The 20600-nt window shown below is 44.9% G+C and overlaps 1 protein-coding gene across 17 annotated transcripts in view; it reads right to left on the bottom strand.

Annotated features, from left to right (window-relative positions):
* The window catches only part of ARNTL (aryl hydrocarbon receptor nuclear translocator like), a 108860-nt gene extending 92400 nt beyond the window's left edge, over nt 1-16460 (bottom strand). For 13 of the 17 annotated variants that reach the window (XM_030918885.1, XM_030918886.1, XM_030918876.1 and 10 more), the window contains exon 1: nt 16264-16460. The gene's annotated coding sequence lies outside the window, so the exon portion shown is untranslated. The remainder of the gene's footprint in view (nt 1-16263) is intronic. The other 4 variants (XM_030918881.1, XM_030918887.1, XM_030918875.1 and 1 more) reach the window with 2 other exon arrangements.
* Nucleotides 16461-20600: the final 4140 nt, after the last annotated feature.

Raw genomic sequence — 20600 nt, 5'->3', positions numbered from 1 at the left:
ACACAAAAATTAATTCAAAATGGATTAGAGACTTAAATGTTAAACTTAAAACCATAAAAACCCTAGAAGAAAACCTAGGCAATACCATTCAGGACACAGGCATGAGCAAGGACTTCATGTCTAAAAGACTAAAAGCAATGGCAACAAAGGCCAAAATTGACAAATGGGATCTAATTAAACTAAAGAGCTTCTGCACAGCAAAAGAAACTACCATCAGAGTGAAGAAGCAACCTACAGAATGGGAGAAAATTTTTGCAAGCTACTTATCTGACAAAGGGCTAATATCCAGAATCTACAAAGAACTCAAACAAATTTACAGGAAAAAAACAAGCAATCCTATCAAAAAGTGGGCAAAGGATATGAACAGACACTTCTCAAATGAAGACATTTACGAAGCCAACAGACACATGAAAAAATGCTCATCATCACTCGCCATCAGAGAAAAGGAAATCAAAACCACAATGAGATACCATCTCACACCAGTTAGAATGGCGATCATTAAAAACTCAGGAAACAACAGGTGCTGGAGAGGATGTGGAGAAACAGGAACACTTTTACACTGTTGGTGGGACTGTAAACTAGTTCAACCATTGTGGGAGACAGTGTGGTGATTCCTCAAGGATCTAGAACTAGAAATACCACTTGACCCAACCATCCCATTACTGGGTATATACCCAAAGGATTATAAATCATGCTGCTATAAAGACACATGCACACATATGTTTATTGCAGCACTATTCACAATGGCAAAGACTTGGAACCAACTCAAATGTCCATCAATGACAGACTGGATTAAGAAAATGTGGCACATATATACCATGGAATACTGTGCAGCCACAAAAAAGGATGAGTTCATGTCCTTTGCAGGGACATGGATGCAGCTGGAAACCATCATTCTCAGCAAACTATCGCAAGAACAGAAAACCAAACACCGCATGTTCTCACTCATAGGTGGGAATTGAACAATGAGAACACTTGAACACAGGAAGGGGAACATCACACACTGAGGCCTGTTGTGGGGTGGGGGGAGTGAGGAGGGATAGCATTAGGAGATATACCTAATGTAAATGACGAGTTAATGGGTGCAGCACACCAACCTGGCACATATATACATATGTAACAAACCTGCACATTGTGCACATGTACCCTAGAACTTAAAGTATAATAATAAAAAAAAAAAAGTAATTCACACTCATTGTTGAAAAATAGGAAACCACAGAGAAGGAGATGAGAATAAAAGTTACCTCTAATTCCATGAGGTGAGAACCACTATTAATATTTCGGGGCATTTTCCTCCATCCAAGCATGAGATTTTAAAAGAGTTTAGAGCACACTGTGAATATAATTTCAATTCTTGTTTTTTCCAGTAAAGTCCATCTAAAAACACTCCACAGAGTTCCAAGAAAGAAGTGCTTTCCTTAGCAAATAAACAATTTAAGTAACAAAATGAATAATACAAACCCTTCATGAAGTTAAAAGAAAAAGAAACAAGACTAATTATTCCACTGAGCCCCCATTTTCCTACCAAAAGGAAAAAAAATCACTAATACTAGGCCCAGAAGATAGAAACATTACTTTTTTGTATCCTCTTATTTATGTTACATTTTCTATTAATACATATTGTTTTGAACAAGCCACACATTTTTTCCAAATCAACAGAAGCATTTTATAACTGCATCTTATTATTTTGAAGCAAGAAATCAAGTTTTGGTGGCCTTGGGAAGGTTTCATCTTCTAACCTGTCCATGGACCAAATCATTTAAAAATGATTAGTTCACATCGAGTTCTGTTGCACTTGGTTACCTACTAGACAGAGGAATGAGCAAATGGCCTTGCCAAGGACATACTACGTGTCATGTACTACCCAGTAAGGAGTTGCTGGCATCTGCCCATGTGATTATTGGGGACCTGATTTTACACACATGTCCAAGGCCTTGGCCAATGGAGAGCAGAAACTTTCTGCCTGGTAGAGAAGACTGTCCAGGATTAAGATCTCCTTAGTATAACGCATTTTCCCCAACTCTTTTAATAGTTCACATTTCATTCAATAAATACACCCCTGGCAGGCCCTGGGCTGGGCAGACACTGTGTACATCTCCATGGGGCTGCAGTCTACACAGTACTTCCTCACCCTGCGGTCTCACACTAAGCCTGGGAGGCAGGAAAGGCCATCACTGTTATTGCCATTATCTAAACAATAAAGTAAATATTTTTGGGAATATTTTGCCCCAGGTTATGAAGTAAAAGGGCTGGACTCAAACCTAGGTCTTCTGGCTCCTAGTCTAAGTGCTCTTTCTACTGATTCAGTCACATTGGTGAATTTCCTTTTACTGACAACCTAACGTCTTTTGGGTAATTCATATTCCATTCCATGCTTGGGTGCCCCCCCACTGCTTAGTTTCAGAGCCAAGAGCTGCCCTGACCTCTAGATGGCTGCACATGCCCTGCTTTCTGTGTGCCTGCTTAGATTCTCACCCCTGACTCAGGCATCTTCCCAACTCTACTGACAACAGCTTCAAACTCTACTTATCCCTTCCATTGCCATCACAACGCAGCAGACTGCTAGTTCCCCTCATTCATTCCCCTCGCCACCCATAAAAACAGAGATTTTGCTAGACTCACGGCTTCCCAACTAAAGATATCTCCCAGTCTTCTTTGCAACTATACGTAGTTGCAAGTTCTGGCCACTGGAAAAAGAGAATGTGCTGCCCCCGGGTCTTCCCCTTAAAAATGACTGGATGTGTGCCCCCTTGGTTCCTTCCTCTGGGAGATGGTAAGTTTTTACCTTCAACCATCAAATGGAAGCCATATGTTAAAGACACTAGGACTGGACCACTATCTACTCGGGACTAGCACATGAGAGAGAAAACTTCTACCTGGTTTCAGCCATTGTGCCTGTGGGTCTCTTTAACAGAGGGACTTACCTGGTATCCCAACTAATACAAGAAGCTAGAGTGAGACCAGGTCTTCATTCTTCTAGCAAAGCCCCTTGCCACCAATTAAATACTTTAAAGGGGTGAAAAAAACGTGTTCCATTCAGTTTTCTTTCATGGAAAACTTTTAAAATATGAGATTACCAGGATCTCAAAGACAATTTATGCTTAGGTCACAGGAAAAACCGAGAGGACCCAGAAAAGCAAATCAGCCTCCAGCAGAAACAGTAGGGGAGAGAGCTGTAAGTGACAACCACAACCAGTGCTCTTCTTTCAGCAGTTCACTCCACTCCTAGGAAAGGCACTGAAAGCTGAAATGATGCAAGCCAAGGCTAATGTCTCCATGGAAACTGCTACAATTGAAGCTTGTGTTCCTGACCAAGAACTCAATGGTCAACTTTTTCAAGAAATCATATAAACTCCACGTTTTATCATCTATTAAAGCCTTGAGATTTTTAAAGCTGTTGTACCAATGATATCCCACAAAAGATATGTGTGTATTCTGTACCATACAAAGTGAGTACACATCAATTAAATCTAACACAACAACCAATCATGTGACCTTTTATTTACTCTGATTCAGTAACACTGTATACCACAAAGAAGTTCACTTTAATAATCCCTGCTGACTTCTAAATACAGTGATTCAGAACATTTAAGAACTTCAACAGAGAAAGCAAAGATGAAACTTGAATAGAGAGTGAATTAAGTCACAAAGCTGCCTCTGCCACTGACAAGTTGTAGAACTCTGGACAGTTGCTTAAATTCTAAGCAATTTCCCAGTCCACAAGAGGAAATGTCATAACACCTGTCTCATAGGGTTGTGATGATGACCAAACAATAAATTGTATGTAAAAACTACTTGTGAATTACACAGGAATGTTCTATGGTATTGTTATCAGAATCACAGCATTTGGAAAGGCTTTTATGGGGTGACTTTGATGAACACCTTCACAAAAACTTTAAGCAGAACACAAGCTACCAGCCACTCTTTAAAAACTGACCTAGAGAAATTTCTTTTGCTGTCTTTAAAATTCACCCACACTCACTAGCTGGCAAGAGTTAGTCTTTCTGCCGCATTCACCACTGGCATCCATTTGCTCACCAGCCAGAGTATCAGGAGGACGTCCGTCACAAACTATGAAGAAAAAAGAGCTGTGCTGAGCTGAGCCTCTGTGTGGCAACCAGTCCATCAACCAAAAACACAGTCAGAAACCTCAAAACCAAAGACAAGAAGTATTTTGAGGTACCAGGAAAAGAGAGAAAGGGGAATATAGCAGTTACACATCCAGGCACTGGAGTGAGTTTGAATCATGGCTTTCGCACTTAGCATGTATCATCTGAAGCGCCTTTGAGTTTCAGTCTCTCTAACTAGAAAACAGGACCACTTAGCACAGTTGTTGGCATACGGTAAGCAGTCAAAGGTTAGACACTAATATTAATAATAATAACGATAATAATAATAATAAATATACTTGTAATGCTGGCAAAAATTAGATTTGGTAGATCTCCAGTCAGGCTTTGCTGCCAGGTATTACCTGGACAGCAAGCTGGCTCAGTCATGAGTTCCCCCAGGCTAATCAAGGTTCCTCTGGATCACTGCCTAATGCCCCAGGATAGGTGAAACATCCAAGAATGACAGATTGGCCAGCTGGCTAGATTCTGACACTTGTTTTTCTGGTTCACAGCTGCCTGTCACTATCCTGAAAGGTGTTTGCAGATAATAGATTCACATGGCTATCCATGCCTAACCTTTCTATTCATGCCCAGGCTTATGGGGTGAAACATAATCATCTTTAAAACATGGCCCTATCCCAAAGGATATGAACAGACACTTCTCAAAAGAAGACATTTATGCAGCCAAAAGACACATGAAAAAATGTTCATCATCACTGGCCATCAGAGAAATACAAATCAAAACCACAATGAGATACCATCTCACACCAGTTAGAATAGCAATCATTAAAAAGTCAGGAAACAACAGATGTTGGAGAGGATGTGGAGAAACAGGAACACTTTTACACTGTTGGTGGGAGTGTAAACTAGTTCAACCATGGTGGAGGACAGTGTGGAGATTCCTCAAGGATCTAGAACTAGAAACACCATTTGACCTAGCAATCCCATTACTGGGTATATATCCAAAAGATTATAAATTATGCTACTATAAAGACACAGGCATATGTATGTTTATTGTGGCACTATTCACAATAGCAAAGACTTGGAACCAACCCATATGTCCATCAATGACAGATTGGATTAAGAAAATGTGGTACATATGCAACATGGAATACTATGCAGCCATAAAAAAGGATGAGTTCATGTCCTTTGCAGGGACATGGATGCAGCTGGAAACCATCATTCTCCGCAAACAATCACAAGGACAGAAAACCAAACACCGCATGTTCTCACTCACAGGTGGGAATTGAACAATGAGAACACTTGGACACAGGGCGGGGAACATCACACCCTGGTACCTGTCAGGGGGTGGGGGGCTGGGAGAGGGCTAGCATTAGGAGATACAACTAATGCAAATGACGAGTTAATGGGTGCAGCAAACCAACATGGCACATGTATACCTATGTAACAAACCTGCACATTGTGCACACGTACTCTAGAATTTAAAGTATAATAAAAACAAAACAAAACAAACAAACAAACAAAAAACATGGCCCTATCCAACAAAATAGTGCACATCAGCACCCACCTGGTGGACAGCGCCAGATCCCTAAACACGCCCTGGAAGTAGGGGAACTTTTTCTGGTTCTCCTAGGCTATTCCTGTAAGGGCCACTACGTCTTTACTATTTATTAAAACTGCACTGCTGCTCCCTGCAGCCAGGAAGCAACTTTACAGCTTCAAAATGCCTATTCTTTCCTTAGCTCACACAAGCATCACACATAACACTGAAAAAGGCTCAACAAGAATCGTTACACCTGTTCCACAGATAAGGAGTCAGGTTCAGTTTGAGACATTAAGTGATTTGCTTTGGCTATATGGTGATTAAGCAGCAGAAGCAGCCTAAAATGCAGGTTATCCGACTCCTCCTAATCTGGTGCTCTTTCCAGAAAATGTGGGCATTTGTTTTACAACATTCTACTTCCATAATGGCACTTTCTGTCTGGAGAATTCATTAACTAAGGTATCTTGGTCACAGTACAGTGCAGAGTCACACACTTGAAAGCCACTCACACAGGCAGATGTTCACCGCACTCTAGAAATCTAAAGGGTGACTGATAACAGCCATGCTGATTAACATAATTGACAATTAATTCCCAGTTCTGGCTTCCTCTCTCTCCTGCCTGGATTAATCTAGCAGCCTCCTGTCAGGTCTCTGCTGCATTTAGTCCTTCATTGCTCCAATCCAACTGGAACACGAACACTGAATTGATGCTTTAGGGAGAAATATTTCATGTCACTAAAATCATGATCATAATAAAACAACTCCAGTGGTTCTCCATTGCCTACCAATCTCTGACTCACTAGGCAAACTCCGACTTGCCACTTAACCTCACTGAGTTTCCTCAACTGCAAAATGAAAGAGTGGGTTAAATAGAGCCTTGCCCATTTCCAGCTCATGACTCTAAAACCCCCAATCTCAGTGTCCACTACAAAAAAAAAAAGAAAAAGAAAAAGAAAATCTCCAATCAAGCCCAAAATCCTGAATCTAGAGACTGCTGGGAGACAGCCAAGTCCAGTGCCAGTGGTCCAGAGCTCCCATGGCCTTATTTTAAGCCTGGATCTACACTTATCAGTTGTCACTTTAGGCAAGTCACTAGATGTCTAAAATGGCTTCAGGTTTGGGCCTTCAGTGATCTTCCAAACTTAAATTCTCACCATTATTTAAGAACCTTCCATTTTAGGCAAGTCTGTGTACATGAATGCAAACTGGTCCATTCCTACTTCTGTTAATTATGCTATGTTTCCACCCAGCCACTTCCTGGGAATACCTGTCCTCACCTTGTCTGTGAATCGAAATCCTACCATCCTTAAAGGTGAAAGCCTGACCTGTTCTATGAAGCCTCCTCCCTTCTACAATGCTCACAAACATCTTCCACAAGGCAAAGAAACTGCAGGCTCCTTGGTCACAACAACAATTTCTGCTCTTCCTTTGGGTCTAGCAACATTCTTGGTATATAGGCTTACAGATATTTGTTGACTAAATAAATAAATGTGTAGTACTATGCCTAAATAAATACGAACAAGTTTTCTTTCAGTTAATGTGGCTCAGCTATAGATTTGCTGCAGCCTGGAGCCAACTGAAGTTAACAGAAGATGAACATCAGCAGGGCAAGGACAACCATCAGCAGTAAGACACTGATATCCGACCAGCCTGAATAATAAGAAAAACACAGATGTCAAAAAGAAATGGTAACCTAAACTGCAAAGTATCTTGCAAGATCAACCTCATAAGCCTACACTGTTAGAGAGTGGAGGAAATTAGAGGTTTATCCAAAGCTGAATTCACTTTTTGAATAAATAAACAAGTATTTATTGAGAGACTTTCTTGTACAGACACTGTTTCCATTGCTGGGGATCTAGCAGAGAACAAAAGAGATGACATTGCCGCTGGTATTCCAGCATCCAAGAAGGCAGGCTAGGTATAACGCCACCCTCTAGCTCCAAAGTGAAGTCTACGAAGCAACAGCTTCTTGTACCAACTCCTTGTTATGCCTTCAAGTAAGGAAAAAAAAGAACACACCATTCACGACTGACCAAATAGAGGCAGCGCTAAAAGTGCTCCGTCACTCCCTATGAGGCATTCCTCACCCTAGAATGCACTGGGGAAGTTTGCAGCATGGCACTCTGCACCTAAGTCATTTGAACACTGCCAGTTGAGCCCTGCCACTAGCGTCACTTAAATATCAAACCTCTCAAATGGCAAATGTGGCTCATGATGTCAAAAACAAAACTCAGAGGTGGGAAGGGAGGGTGGTAGTTGGTTAAAGGATCAGGTACTTTTCACCACTGCAAAACCTTAGGTTCCTTTCTTCTTTGGAGCAAAAACCTCTTCTATCCTCTAAAACCTTGAAAAAAATTTTTTCTTCCAGCAGGGTACTGAAAATAGCTTTGCATTTAACATTTAAAGTTGTTTTTGATCCCACACTCTTTCAGCTCTGCTCTCTCCTGCAAACTCATTCCATTCCCTAAGGGCACTTATAAGTATATTTTATAAGCAGGCAAGCCAGAGTCACCATTTTTATCCCTAAGAGTTAAAAAGAAAAAACAATTTACATAATTATATGGAAGATAAGTTGGCCAAGAACACAGAAATCTTATCTGGACCAAAAGTTCTGGGACAAAATTTCTTTCAACTCATCAAGAAAGATAGCAGATCAAAATCAAGGTTCCCACTGCGAATGTCACTGCAGAGCTCTACACATGGGAACTGCTTGAGTTCCTCATTGCTGAGTGCCATATACTTCTTCAAGAAGAAATCAGAGGCAGCCATTTGAGGGCAGGTTTGAACAATGAAGTATATCTATTTTTCCCTGCTATGGTGAGAAAACAACAGGATTTTTCATCCAAGAAGAACCTGAGAAATCAAAGTTCAAAGAGGATAACTTACTCGAAGTTATACTTAGCCAGTCAGTGGCTGGGCCAAGACTGGAGCCCAGGCCTCTCCCAGCTCCCAGTCCAGAGTTTTCCCCACTCTCTGCACTACTGTCAAATTTATAACACATGAAACCAAATCTTAGAGATATAGAGGTAAAACATCCCTTCTATAAAAGTTTAACAGACTGAAAATATAGTAGGAGAAGTGACTGAGGTAAATGGGTCCTATGAACGCTAGTAGCAAATGAGGCACAACGCTACTGAGAGGAGGGTCTAGCAGCAGAGGGCTTGTCGACTGCTGATACTAACCAGTATGTTTTCAGCTACAATCACCACTAAATAGCTTTTGTGGGCTCACCTAGGAACTAAACCACTATTTAGTTCATTTTTTCCTATAGAAAAATTTATCCCAAGTTTCCATCTAGTGCCTTACAAATAAACTTTTGGAACAAAACCTGTTTTTAAGATGGCTGTGCACATGAAGCAGAATTCTGAGGTCTAAAGTTCTGCACTAAACACAATTAAAACAGTAATATTTGGTGAAACATGCTAGGAGTGCATTTATAAGAAAACTCTTCAAACCCTTAATTTGTTTATATGCAATATAATGTTTTATTAAAAGCCTTCCAAGCAGGGTATGGTAAATTACTATTTTATAATATATAACGAAGGACAAATGCTATAATTCTGTATGCAAGTATTTGCAAGGCCTTTCTAACCCTGGACTCAGGGTTAAAGGGAGTATAAAAGAGGCAGAAAACATGTGTACACAAGCAGTTCATAATCGAGTCACACTAGCCTTTACTTTCCTCAAAAATATCAAGCACCTTTCAACCTCAGGGCCTTTACACATGCTGTTCTCTCTTCCTGGGATACCTTCACCCAGACCTTTCTGAAGCTGAGCTCAAACGTCACCTCATCAGAGAGGTCTCCCCGGTGATCCAGATAAGGCACCCTCCCTCCCACCATACCTCATCACTACTGCTTTACTCTATTTGCTTGCCATCCTAGCACTCCCAGCACTTGTCACAGCAAAGCATGAATGTGTTTCACTATTAATCATCTGCCTCCTCCTCCTGGCCCCTTGTTTTGTTCACTGCTGTATCCTCAGTGCCCAGAACAGTGCTATGCATCCAATAAACTTCACAGACAGAGTAATTGAGTGAAACTGGAGAGTGGGAAGTAAGCACAGATAATTAACCATGAAACAATTAAAAAATGAGAGAACTGGCCATCCTGATTCGGTATGATATGGTAATTTGCTCATTATGACATACCCCTGCTTCTGAACGAATGAATGGCTGGTAATCAAGAGTAAAAAGGAGAGCACACACGAAGGGAACAAATGTCATCAGAGGTACTTCACAGAGAAGTGAGATCCAAGGCAGGCAGGGGCAAGGAAGAGAGGCCTCAAGGGAACAACTTAAGCAAAGACCCATCCAGCCAGAGGGAGAGTGTGAAGTCAGGAGGCCTAGGGAGGACAGCGGAGAGGCAAGGAGAACTGAACCTCGGGCACAGGGCTGTGGCTGGGAATGGAGGTTGGGTGGGGAAGCAGGGTTGCGGAGGAGGAACAGGACTAGACCCTGGAGAGCCTGGAAAACTGGACACAGGGGTGCCGCCTGCATGCCACTGGCAACAGGGCTGTTCTTAGCAGGCAAAGCTGGCCTGTCGTGTGGGAAGACTGAAAGGAGGTAAGCAGAGCAGAAAACTGGTCAGAAGATGACCTGGGTGGTCTAAGTATGAGGAGGCAAAAAGAGCTTCTTCCCTCTACTTAGGCGTGAGAAAGATACAAGTGAGCAAGATGTGAAGGCATCCCCAACCCCCCGCCAAAAAAAAAGACAATTTCCAGAGCATCTCACAGTAGCACACCATGGCAGATTCAGGCCAACTTCCCATCCGTCCTGCTCTTGGTGCACTCAAGAAAGACAGCTCAGGATGAGAGCTCTGAGGGCAGGGCACGTCCTTCCATGCCTCCCAAATCTGAGGTTAATTATATTCAGGACAGCCTGTGTTTATTATCTTTTTATTCTTTGGAAAAAAAAAAAGTGGTATCTAATTTCACTGTGCAGTATATATTTGAACATTATATAACACATTTTTATGTAACAGGTTCTTGACATAAAACAATGTGTCCCTTACTATCTAAATGTATTTGGGGAACAACTGGCATTAAAAACATATATATATATATATACACACACACACACACACCCCAAGGCTGTGGATATACCAAGGTTGTGGACGTTGGTCTTCGGGGAGAAAAGCACAAAGGTGAGAGACCTTTGAAAAGGTCCCCTCCGCGGTGAGGAGCTCTGCAGATGGCTAGATGAGGCTAGGAGGTGGGGTTAGTGAGTTATGTTAAAAGGTTCATCTCACTCAAGGAGCTGCCTAGGGAGGAACTGGCTGAGCCACAGGGGGCCTGGGTCAGAGCAATGCTGCAGAGAAGGCAGGAGGAGGCCAGAGATAGCCAGGCACAACAGAATGTGAGAAGAATGCTCACAAGCCCTTGGAGCTGCTGCTCAGGTAGCATCCAGGTCCGCGTCCCTTATGCGGAGGGTTTCAGCTGGCCCTGCTCTAAAAGAGGCTCATACCACGTTTGTCAACAATAACACTGGTTCCCAATTGCTGTCGGCCTACTAGGCTCCTGGCATGGTGCAGTTGAGTGATGTAAGGGATGTAACGGGGTGTTTCCTCCCAGTAGGCATCCACTAGGGTGTTACAGGGCAGACTCTGGAATCCACCGGCACAAATCCTGCCCCAAGCCATAACAGCTGAGTGACCTTGGACAGTTTATAAAACCACCTCATTTGTAAAGTAAGGATAATAGTACCTGCCTCATGGAGTTGTTATGGGGTCTAAATGAGTTAATAAGCAGAGGTGACTCACATATGTGCTGGCATATAGAAAGTGTTCAATAAATGTTAGCTATTACCATAATAATTGTTATTCCTATTTTGCACTCAGAGAAGCTAACTAACTTGCCCAGGTCACACATTTCAAACAGTGGTTGAAGGAATAATTACAAGCCAATGCTTCATTCAGTACATGCACAAAACCCAGTGGGTAGAGCATTAGCCAAATATTAAATTAGGCAGACAAGCCATCCTTTCTTTAACCAGGCTAGATAAAAATTAGTTTACACTATTTAAAAGGACAGCACGTACTAAGGTAAAAACCACACTCCATTATATGCCAGTACTCAACGTTCCCCTGCAGCAAAGATGACTAAACCTTATCGAATCTTATCTCCCCCCTGAGGTTAAGTCCCCAATTCAAACTCTCATTCCACGCAGACCTAAGTACTCATGGCCTTGTCCACTTATGGCCCTGTTGCACCCCTTGTCAATGCTTTTTCCAAAGCTTTAACTCATTTAATCCACACCTCAACTCTTTGATGTAGGGGCTACTATGATCCCAGTTTCACAGATGAGGACACCAAGGCATAGAGAGCAAAAGAAACTTGACCACAAGTCACAAAGCCAGTAGGGAATACTTAGGATGTGAAATCTGGCTCCAGAGTCTGTATGCTAAACTACCCAACCAAACTGCCTTTTAGGACAGCTTGGGGAATGAAGGGATGTAGGCTCCAGCGTGTCATGAGGACTCATTGTGACAGTGCTTGCAAGCAGTCTGCAAACCTGTAACTCCAAGGCCACAAATGCAGGTTACAGGCTGCCATTAATGTCCACAATGGCCTTGCTAGCAGAACACAGGAGACACAGGTCAGGGCTAAAGGGGGGATCCCGGGCCACGGATGGTGTGAATAGCACAAGCTAGGACAGACATTTATCTTTACAGGGGTGCAAGAAGAGAATCAAGAAACCAACATGACCCAAAGGCTGAGGGAGGAAAGAATTTCAAGGGACAAAAAAAACAAGTGAGGTAAAAGCTTCAAAGGGGCTGAGCACAGTGGCTCATGCCTATAATCCCAGCACTTTGGGAGGCTGGTGCGGGTGGGCCACCTGAGCCCAGGAGTTTGAGACCAGCCTGGGCAACATGGTGAAACTCCCATCTCTAATAAAAATACAAAAATTAGCCAGGTGTGGTGGCATGCACCTGTTGTCTCAGCTACTCTGGAGGCTGGGACAGGAGGATCACCTGAGACTTGGAAGGCTGTAGTGAGCCATGGTTGCACTACTGCACTCCAGCAGGACAAGAGTGAGACCCTTAAAATAAAAAAAATACTGCAAAGGGGCCAAGAACAACCACTCAGGAATAAGGATGGGCAGATGGGCCCCAGGAACTCAAGACAAAGTTTTGGAGAAAACTTTGAGAAGAAATATAAAGAAAGGTGGTAGAGAGAGAAGCCAGAGGGCAGGTACTAAGAATGGAGCAGGGGATGGGAGAGTGGGGGAAGCTGGCAGGAGGGAGGAAAGAGAGAGGCATACGAAGCCAGGGTACCAAGTAAAGACACATGTAAATTGCCTGGCACACAGCAGGCTTGCCACAAGTGTGTTTCTGCCTCTTCCATCCTTCCTCTCCTAAATCAAGCCTAAGGTTTTCAGGGTGGGGAGGGGGAGACTAAGGACAAACAGCACAAATAATATTCGAGTGACAGGACCCGGGCAGAGGTGAGAAGGAATGGCAGCTGGCACAAAGGAAAGGCTTCCTGTGTGCCAGGCATTTTACATGCACCATCTCCCTTAATCCTCACATAGACTCCATGAGGCAGGCACTGCCATTACACCAAGAGGAGAAGCCTGAGGTCAAAGGAGTCAAGCACACATCCAAGGCCACACAGCCCAAACCTGAGTCATAGATTCTTCTGCCATCTAAGCCCAGGCACTTGCCCATGGTGAGAGGCCAAGAAAAGGAACAGAGGAGGGGTCCACTTGCTTTATCTGAACTGGGAGGAGAGGAGGCGATGATGGGGATAGAAACAGGACATTTTGGGCAGTAAGCAAGAGATGCTGAGGGGGGTTGAGTCAGAGCAGGTCTTATTTCATGAGGGAGAAGAAAACACAGGGTGGGTATGTGGGATAAATCTGAGTCTGGTGATAATGAAAAAAGACTGTGGAGAAGGATAACATGCCTGTGTCCCTAGCTCCCAACTAAACCTCAAGGTCTAGAAAGAATATTTTACTTCCCTGCAAGTAACTACTTTAGTTATCATGACGCTTCCTAAAATCACTGCATGTAATCAGGGGGCTGAAACTGTTTATTTAATATTGACTTTCTCCTACCACAGTGAGAGTTGATGATGAAATCACAAAGAAAGCTCAGATATATTATAACCCTAACACCAAAGAGAGATATTAACTATCTAGTTTTTACCTTTTCATATGCAATTTTGTTAATACAGCCAAATCCTTCTATGGTGCTTGTCCATCTTTTAGCATATAAATTCCACAGAGATTGTTGTGTGAAGGGCTAAATCTTAAAACACGGCCACTTCCTTTTCCTGCCCTGTGGCATGCAAATCTCTTCTGCAAATAGCAGACAAACTCGTGAGTAGTCATCATTTTATAAATCATTTGAAATGGATCCTTTAAAACACCATCTGTTTATCTGCTTAACTTTCTTATGAAAATAGGGCTTCAGCTCAGATATTCTGGAGGTGCCAGGAGGTAAATACCAACCTGAATTCAGATGTATTAAATATTTAGAGACTTACAGAACTTTACAGCAGAGGAACCTTTGAGATCACCTAGTTCAACTGTCTTACTTTCCATCAGAGGCAAACACAACCCAGAAAAATTTAATAACTTTTAATAAATTTAATAACAGGAAAGGCCACGAGAGCCCAAGCCTAAACTAGAACCAGGATGTCCAGCTCCTAACTCCCTTAGTGCTTTTCTACCAGACCTGTTGGTTCTTCAGAGGGTAGAATAAAGAACAAATTTAACTACAGTTTTAACTTATTGCTATCATTCCCTGGCTACGCCTACAATCAAAACCAAAACGCTTCTACAGACCCAGCTTCGGATGATACAGGCAATTTCAAATCCTGCCCAGGAAATTTCCAAACGTTCTAAATACGTTCTATAAGCTGTTTTAAAGACTTATCAATAAAGTGGTCTGAGTAACAAAACATGGACTGAAAGATCGAATTTTGTATTTTCAAAAATATTTTGGAATTCTTTGATATGGAAATCAAATATAACAGCGGCGATTTTTTTTTAAGTCTTGCAAGCACAGAGAGCATGATATTATTCAAAACTGCTCAGGAGCAACAATGATTATTTTAAGCTTATGATTCAATGGGTACATTAATTAAAAACACCACCAACCCAAATTGACAGATCTTGATATCAATGAGTCCAGAAGAATTAAAATAATAGTCATATAAAAATAGATTAAAGAGGTGAACAGCAGCAGATGTCAGAAGGACAAATGACAAGCAAGCAGGTGTCGTGGGAAATGAATGCATCTAAGGAGCAGCTTTTATGGATTTTTAATAAAACGACGATGCTGGAAATACGGGTATACGGGTAGTGTCAAGAAAAGCTTGGTCACAAATACGGAATCTGATTTTTGGAAGCTGGGTGAGAAAACTTGGCTAATAATTCCTCGCTGAGGAGTAGCGGTGGAAGAAGGGAGAAGAGACTGCAAGCGCCAAAGCGCCAAAACAACGCTAGGTGACCGGGAAAGGGCCGAGGCGGAGAGGGGAGAGGGGTCAGGAGGTGCGGGGTGCGCGGCGGCAGCGGGTCTCTCACCGGTCGGCGAGAACTTGACAGCAGGCGCTGGTGTCCAGCACACCCCTTCCCTCCCCAGCTCCTGCCGGGCGGCACCTGCGCTCACCCCGCGGCCGGCTCTCGCGACCCCTCGGGGTGGCTGACATACACCCCACAAGGTCGACGTTCACCTCTACCTTCCTCGTCTTCTTCCAAGCAAACGGGGAGCTCTGGGACGTCAACGCCCGGCAATAGCCCAGCGGGAACCTTTTCTTCTCTGACATCTGTCAAACTCGGAGCTGGAGCCAGGCTCGCTGCGCCCTCCACGGAGCTCTGGGACTCCAAGGCCGGCCCGCACCCGGGATCCGGGCGACATCCCCACGCCGACGCGCACCTGCCCGCAGACCCACGGGGCATCCTTGCGGGCCGCCTAGGACCTGGACGGCACAGGCCCCACGAAAGTTCGCAGGCTGGGGTCGGCCCCGTGCCGGCCGGGGATTCCCGGGTGCAGCGCCAGCCCTGGCTACAGGGCCGAAGGGGCGGGCGGACTTGGACTCCCCAAGCCCGACGGAGACGCCCTTCCCGCCCCCACCCAGCCTCGCGGGCTCCCGAAAGGGAAGTGAAGCGGAGAGGAAGGGCAGACGCGGCACCGTTCGCCCAACGCCCTTGGGGGGCAGCCGCCAGGGATGGTCCCCTCGGGGATCCCCGAAGCTCCCGGGGATACATCTACGAGTCCTCCTCAGCCGATTCACTGCCCTCAAGTGCAGAGCTGTCCCTTTAAGAGGCATCTAGCTGCCCCCTCCCCCAGCCAGGTAGCGATGCCCGCGGAAGGGCGGTGGGTACTCCAGCGGACACTTTCTCGGCCCCTTCAAGGGCTCCTGCGGGACCTCTGCCTGCCCTAGCCCGCAAGGGCAGCCCAGGCGAGGAGGATGGGGGCGGACGGGCGCGGCGCCTTTAAGGGGCGCAGCCTCCCTGCGGCCCGGGTGGGGGCAGGGAGCGGTCACGGGCCCTTTAAGGCCGGCAGCGGGCACGTCGGGCAGGGTTCTTCGGTGGCCGGGTTGCCCCCGGGGCGGCGGCAGGGGCGCAGCGCCCGCGAGGGTTCTAACGGCTCCCGACGGGGTGCGCGGGATCGCGCCGCTGGCCGCCGCCGGCCTGACACTCACCGTGGCTCGCCGGGAGCGCCCGCGCCCGCGCCCGCACTCGGATCCCGCGGCGGCGGCGGCGGTGAGTCCGGCGCGGGTAAACAGGCACCTCCGTCCCTGACCTACTTTCTGCCTTCCCTAAATGTCGCACCACTAACCTACTTTCCGACCAATCCGCTCCCCGCCGGCCCAGGCCCGGCCCCCCGCCCACCAATCGCTGTGCCCAACCCCCCTTCCCCGCCCACCAATGGAGAAGCCGCGGAGCCCGGATACCTGCCTCTTCCCGCCAGCCAATCCGAGCGCCCGAAGGGAGCCGGTCCCGGCGGCAGCCCCCAGCCAATCCACGCGCGGCTCGGCAGCCCGCTGGCCAGTTGTGTGGCGGCTAGAGAGGCCGCGGACCAATGGCGAGGCGGCGGGGGCCGGTTTACCTGCTACTTTCCTGCCACCAATCATTTGGCGCACAGGAGCGCACGCCCCGAGGAGAGGACCAATCTGCGCGCGCTCCCTGGGTTTCCTCGCCCCTGCCCTCTCCCTTTCGCCTCAGGTCTCCCACTAACCGCGGCCACTGCGGTGCCCACGCCGCGCTCCTCGGGGTCGCCGGGAATGTCCCTCTTCTCTGGGTCCCCTGCCGGCTGGCGTCTGGCCGCCCGCCCTCACCCCTCCTCCTTCTCCTCCACTCGGGGCATTGCGACGAAAAGCAGCAGTTCCTGACTCCCCTCTCTCCAGCTCCATCTAGGAAACTAATTTTAGGAACATTGAGTGCCAGACCCTTCCTAAAACCCCTGGTGTGCCCGGGTCTAAATGAGAGAACGAATACTTAGTATTTCTAGAAGGTATTTCCACCCCGAGGACTGCAAGTGTTCTCACGTTCTTTGCGTTCGTCATGACCTCCAAGTGTCCCACTGGAGCTGTCATTCCCGTAGTTCCAAAGAGAATACTCGAGCGCGGAGCGATTCCATTGCATTTCCTTCCAGTAGCCAGGTTTTGACCACTTACCGAGGGGTAGACACCAGCCCCCCGGCAGCGCTCTCTGCTGCCAAAAGCTGTCTACGGAGCGAGACGGAAGGAAACAGTTACAGAAAATAAAAATTTGATAACGACATGCAACTCGGTTGCTGAGAGAACAGAGACACTGACTTATTTTTGCATCTCAGGCACTTTGTAGAGGGCCTTTAGCACAAAGAAATCCAGGCCCTTCCAGATGTTAAACTCCCTGAATAGAAGGACAGCGTCTTCTTTTTCGTTATCCGTCGTGCCAGCTCTCCTTTAGCGCCTGCTGGGGTAGGGTGGAGTGGTGGGGGCGGGACCGGCACCCAGCAAGTGCACCATAAATATCTGCTGGCTGGATATATAAAAAATGGAATTAAATCAATTGGCCTAGTTCTGTTACCCAGACCGGCCCCCCGTGACTCTAGACTTCTAGCCTGGTAAGTTCCTTGAACACAGACACTGCGTTTTTTAATCTTTGTAACAGCATTGCCCATCCCCAGCTCATTGACAGGCACGGAGTGCCCAATATGTGCTTGTGGGCTGAATGCTGACTGTTTTCTAGGTCAACCAACTCGGTCGGTAGCTTGCTATTTTTCCTAAGTTTACACGCTGATGGAATCTTATTGCTACTTTGTCTCTGCCCCCATTTCTTGAAGAGATCACCCTAGGTAAGTAGGGCTTAAGGGAAGCACTTGACAAGATATCGTGGACAAGATGAAGAAATATGGGATGGATGCTAGTATCATTAATTGGGCTAATAACTGGTTAAGTAACCATAACCTAAAGATGCTGATTAATGAGTCCACGTTGACCGAAAGGAAGATTGCAGGGAGTCAGTCAACATTCCAGCAGCACCTACTACGCGTACCAGACACTGTGCTAAGTACTTTCCCCGCATTTTCTCCGTTAATCTTTATAACCACACTGCGAGGAAGCTTTTATTGCCCCATTTTACAGATGAGAAAACTGAAACTCAGAATTTAGCTAGCTGGCCAAAGGTCACACAGTAGGTGGCAGAGGCATGATTCAAACCAGACTTTTTATTTCAAAGCCTCTATACCACACCAGTTACCCTCAGAATGACAGAAGCCTCTCTCCCAGGTCCAGACATCAGAACTTTTATCAGTGTCCTGAAGGAAAATCCAGAAGATTCGCATCACATGTCCAGATGACACAAAGCCAGGAGGGGAAGAGACGCTATTATATAGCACAAACCACATACAATATTGGAGCAGTGGGCTGACTCTTAACAAGGGTAAATGTGGAGTCCCACCCTGTGTGAAGCCAGCCGGAGGCAGAGGTGTCTTAGATGCTTATAGGAGCAAGATAAAGGGTCTTAGGTGACAAATAATCTGAGTCCACAGTGAATTGTGGCTGCCAAAATAAATAAATGCTCTTAGGCTGCATCAATGGAAGTCTGACATGTAAAGCAAGATAGGTGTCATTGTGCTACCTAGTGTTGGTGAATACCCACACGAAGTATTGTCTGCAATTAAGACTTGGCAGAAAGAAATTATCTACCTGCACAAGTAGAGGGACCAGGATGTAAAGAGGCCAGAACCTATGTCATATGAGGAAATATTAAAGGAAGCAGAAGGTTTTGCCCTAGGGGTACAAGGTAACTGTCTTGATATATGTGAAGAACTGTCAAATAAAAGAGAAATTAAACTTATTCTTCAGGACCTTAAGGGGTTGAAGGAGAACCTGTGGATAGAAACTCTAGAATGAATCAATATGAACAATTTTCTAACAGCTAGAACATCCTCTGCCTTGGTAAATTGAGTTTCTTGTCACAGAAAATCTCCAAGTGAGAATTGAATTACCATGCAGTGGGAGGGGGGCTGAAATAGGTGTCTTTTTGGACTCCATTCCTCTGAGATTCTCATCTTGTACCCTGGCTTTCCTCTTTTAGTGGTTATCACCCTGCCTTATCCTACCCTCGGTGGCCAAGCAACTGTCTCCCCTCATGTGCACCTGTTTTTCCCTATGTAATTACACCTTTCTTTGTGTTTCTCTCTGTTGGAGATCCCAAACACCTCTTTCCGCTACTACTTAACTTCCCTTTTCTTTTCTACTTTCCAGGATACTGAACTTTCAATTCTTAGGGCACTGCTAAGGTCAAAGTATTGTCCTGGGCATCAGTAGAATGATGTGGATAAAAGGAAGATAAGAGAGAGCATTTATATGCACCTACTGTGTACCAGAGGCTTCAAATACATTATTTAATATAATCCTCACATTAACCCTAGCAGTTGATATGCTTGCCCTCCACACTTGCTAGCTGGATGACTTTTATCAAATTGCTTAACCTTTGTGTACCTCTGTTTCCTCATCTGTAAAAGGGGGATAATCTAGTATCTACTTTATAGGGCTGTTATGCCTGGCATACAGTCAAGATTCAGTACATATTAGGCATCACTCTTAACAATTCTATGAAATTGGTATTTCTTGCTCCTGTTTTACAAATGAAGTTAGTGAGGATAAAGTAGTATAATCTACAGTAGTTTCCCTGACTCTGATCCAATGATTGGATCCATCAGAATTACTTGGAGAGTTTTAAAAAATACAGACTTCTGAGTCCCATTCTGGAAGATTCTGATTGCGTTTCATTGGGATTTAACATTTGTGAATGGTTTGATCTGTTAACCAAGGTTGACATCTGGGTGTACAAAAAAATGGGAATTAAAAAAATCAGGCATTAATGAGTTAATCAGTGTTTATAGCTTTTTCAGCTGCTTTTGAAAAGACCTTCCTTGGCTCTTTTTTGAATGAGATGGCCATAGCAGTTCAGAATGGGAGAGCAGTAATACCTCATTTGGAATGTGTCCTAGACCGTGTAATTAGGCTTTAGACTAGATCTTGCTTACAGACATGGCCAAGATTCCAAAGATCTTGGTGCTCAGATGTGAAAGGGGCTTTTCCATTTGGCCAGAGGGAGCTAAAGCACCAGTGGCCACATGGCTTCTCAACAGAAGCTCTGAAGAACAGATAGACACTGTCTTCAAAAAACTGGCATCGATTTTGCCCTGCTTCACTGGGATGAGCAGACTAGAATTCACTTTCTGGAGATGTAAAAGAAAGGAAGAATCTATTCAAGTTAGTTTAGCAAAGTGAAGTGTTCAGGCAAGCCATTTCAGAAATGCATTCGCTCAAAAAAATTTACAATATGCTTTTGAAAAAGAAAAGAAGGGATAGATTGGGGGAATTAGATCTCATACATTATCAAAGTGTACTTTTAAACTGTGGTAATAAAATAGTCTGGTATTGGTATAGAAACAGACCAATAGATGAATTAAAAGGCATGGCATTCAGAAACAGACCCAAAGTATATGAAAGTTGAATTATAACGTGAATTTTTTAAGGATTGG

Source organism: Rhinopithecus roxellana, chromosome 15 (genome assembly GCF_007565055.1).
Source record: "Rhinopithecus roxellana isolate Shanxi Qingling chromosome 15, ASM756505v1, whole genome shotgun sequence".
NCBI lineage: Eukaryota > Metazoa > Chordata > Mammalia > Primates > Cercopithecidae > Rhinopithecus > Rhinopithecus roxellana.
This window is presented reverse-complemented; position numbering and strand designations above follow the sequence as displayed.